The following is a 3,661-nucleotide window of genomic DNA, read 5'->3' on the forward strand; positions in this document are numbered from 1 at the left end:
TACTTAATAATGAAAGGAGATTAGTAGACGCTGCGTGTAATGGGAGTGTGCTTAATTTAACTCCCACCGAAGCCCGAGCTCGACTAAATGAGATTGCTGAAGGAACGAGAAGTTTTGGAAGGACCTATACGAGAAAAGGAGTAAACGTTGTGGATTCCAGAGAGCCTGGATGGAAGGATGAGATCGCTGAGTTGAAAAGTATGATCAATAATATTTCCATTGGAAGTCAACAACCAGCAAAAAATATGTGGTATCTACGAAGATGATAGTCATCACACCGATACGTGCCCGCAACTACAGAACCTAACCATCGCTGAAGTGCATGCTATGGGAGGATTTGGGTCTTCCAGACCTCGGTATGGGAATAAACAACAATATCAATATTCAAACAACCACTACCGTACTCCATATCAACCAAAACCCCAGGAGCCATCTATGGAAAAAAGGCTCAGATCGTTGGACCAGCACTTCACCGCCCATGCTCAGGCAACTGAATCAAGCATCAAAAATCTCGAGAAGCAATTTGGGCAATTGGCCGAGGCTGTCTCCAACTTCACGAAACAAAACTCGAGGAACCTCCCCTCCCAAACCGAGAGAAATCCGAAAGAGAACATTAACTCTATGAACTTAAGAAGTGGACGGAAACTCGAGGAGAAGGGAGAAGAAGAGATGCTGCGAAAAGAGGCTGAATAGATGTCGCGACCGAGACAAGCAGGCCGCGATCAAGATTTGGCCCCAGTAGAGATGTCGCGATTGCGACCTGTGGATCTCGATCGAGATGACGGTGATTTGGTTTCCAAAATAATCGACGACAAGGATCACGACCGTAACACGTTGTCACAATCACGATCTGGTCCTAGTTTGCCTGAATCTTCAACGTCACGATTGCAACCCAGTGATCACGGCCGCGACTCAACTGCAGTGCATGTTGAGGACGACTATGAAGACAGAGGTGATTTTAAGCTGCGTCAAGAGAACTATGTGAGGCCTAACTTCCCTCCGTTATACTCCGAGAAACCACCTGCACCTTTCCCAGAAGCCTTGAGGGACACACACAGACCTGCGAATGACAAAGAACTCTTCGAAACATTCAGTAAGTGTGAGGTAAACATCCCTTTGCTTAACCTTGTTAAAAGTATTCCTCGTTATGCTAAGTTCTTGAAGGATCTCTGCACCATCAAGAGGAACCAGAAGCTGAAAGGTAAGCAAAAGGTGCAGGTAAGCGAAAGATTTTCTGCGACCATTCAGTAGAAGATAGCAAAGAAGTGCTCAGACCCAGGGATGGTTAGTATCCCATGTATTATCGGTGAGAAGAGGATTAATAAGGCCATGCTAGATCTAGGTGCTTCTATTAATGTCATGCCGTTCTCATTATATAAACTGCTAGGATTAGGACCCCTATCTCATACAGGGATTGTGATTCAGCTGGCTGATAGGTCAACGGTTCACCCGAAAGGGATAGTCGAGGATGTGTTGGTGATGGTTGATAATTTGATATTTCCAGCTGATTTTTATGTACTAGATATGGAGCATGATAAGCAAGCTTCGCCTATCCTTCTGGGTAGGCCCTTCATGAAAACAACTAATACTAAGATAGAACTAGCAAGTGGGTCGCTGACACTTGAGTTTGATGGAGATATAGTTAGCTTTAACATATTTGAGGCTATGAAACATCTTACAAATGATAATTCTGTTTTTCCATAGATGTGATTGACCCCATTGTTCAGGAAGTTTTTGATGTGTGTGGGATTGACTCACTTAAATATGTCATAGAAAATAGCATTGTAAGCTCTAAAGAGCATGATATGATACTATCTGTTGATGTGCATGAGGTCCTAGCTGAGTTTGATGCTCCAGGTACCCTATTGGCCGGTGGGCCCGCGTTACTTACATTTTCGAAAGAGAAACCGATCCCTTCTATTGTGAAGGCACCCACCATTGAGCTGCAAGAGTTACCTCCGTACCAAGTATGCATTTCTCGTCCAAGGAAACACGTTGCCGATCATAATCTCGAGTGCTTTAGGAAAGGAGCGGGAAGAGAAGGTGGTGGAGGTTTTGAAAAGCAACATCACATTGTTAGGGTGGTCCATTGCCGAAATCAAGGGAATAAGCCTCTCCACCTGCATGCATAGGATCTTACTAGACGAAGGAGCTAAGCCAAGCCGACAACCTCAGCGGCGATTACACCCTCCCATGATGGAGGTGTTAAAGAAAGAGGTGCTGAAATTGTTATCGGCCGACATGATCTACCCGATTTCGGACAGCCGGTGGGTCAGCCCGACTCAGGTCGTTAAGAAGAAGGGAGGGATCACTGTAGTGGAGAACGAGGCTGGTGAGATGGTGCCGCAAAGAACGCAGAATAGATGGCGTGTTTGCATCAACTACCGCAAGCTGAACGCGGTAACCCGTAAGGATCACTTCCCTCTACCTTTTATTGACCAAATGCTAGATCGCCTTGTAGGTCGTGCATACTATTGCTTTCTCGATGGATACTCGGGTTACTTCCAGGTGGCCATAGCGCCAGAAGACCCGGAGAATACTACTTTCACTGTCCTTTTGGCACCTTTGCGTACCGCAGAATGTCGTTCGGACTTTGCAATGCACCAGGTACATTCCAACGATGTATGGTGAGCATATTCTCCGAGTACATTGAGGACTTCATTGAGGTATTTATGGATGACTTTACAGTCCATGGCGATTTGTTTGATGCATGTCTGAATAATTTGACACTTGTGCTACAAAAATGTGTAGAAACCAATTTGGTCTTAAATTTTGAAAAGTGTCATTTTATGGTCAATCACGGCATTGTGTTGGGCCATATTGTATCCTCTAAAGGGATTGAGGCTGATAAGACGAAGATTGACGTAATTCAGTCTTTACCTTATCCTACTAATGTGCGCAAAGTTCGTTCTTTTCTTGGCCATGCAGGTTTTTATTGCAGGTTTATAAAAGACTTCTCCAAGATCTTGACACCACTATGTGAGATGTTGAATAAGGAGGTGGATTTTTTCTTCACCGACGAGTGTAAGCTTGCATTCAACACCTTAAAATCGCACCTCACTGCTGCGCCTATCATCAAAGCGCCGGATTGGTCCCTACCATTCAAGATCATGTGCGATGCTAGTGATTATGTTGTAGGAGCTGTTTTGGGCCAGAAAGTGGGGCAAGCAATGCACGTTATCTACTACGCGTCAATGACGTTAAGCGGCACCCAAAAGAACTACTCCACCACCAAAAAGGAGTTGCTAGTTGTAGTCTACTCCCTAGACAAATTCAGACAATATCTACTCGGCATCAAAGTAATCATCCACACCGATCACACAGCTATCCGTTACCTCATGACAAAGAAGGAGTCAAAGCCTAGACTCATCCGGTGGGTCCTATTGTTAATTGAGTTCGATGTGGAGATTCGGGATAAGAAGGGCTCCGAGAACTCCGTGGCGGACCATCTTAGCCGCATAGTTCATGATGGTGGTGAGGAGGCAAGACCGCGGTTGGGCGAATTTCCGGACGAGTCCCTGTGCCTAATTGATATTCTTTACACCCAGAAATTACATGTGTCGCGACCGAGACATGACCTCTCGACCGAGATGGCGGTCCCTAATACTAAATCGGAGAATACTGGAATGGAGTCTCGACCGCGACAGGAACATCACGATCG

General features: G+C 45.4%; 1 pseudogene; it reads left to right on the forward strand.

Moving 5' to 3' along the window:
* Window positions 1–744: 744 nt before the first annotated feature.
* On the forward strand, window positions 745–1,704 carry LOC141251817 (uncharacterized; annotated as a pseudogene).
* Window positions 1,705–3,661: the final 1,957 nt, after the last annotated feature.

Source organism: Phyllobates terribilis, unplaced genomic scaffold (assembly GCF_046119375.1).
Source record: "Phyllobates terribilis strain yellow unplaced genomic scaffold, ASM4611937v1 Scaffold_7774__1_contigs__length_35485, whole genome shotgun sequence".
Classification (NCBI taxonomy): Eukaryota; Metazoa; Chordata; class Amphibia; order Anura; family Dendrobatidae; genus Phyllobates; species Phyllobates terribilis.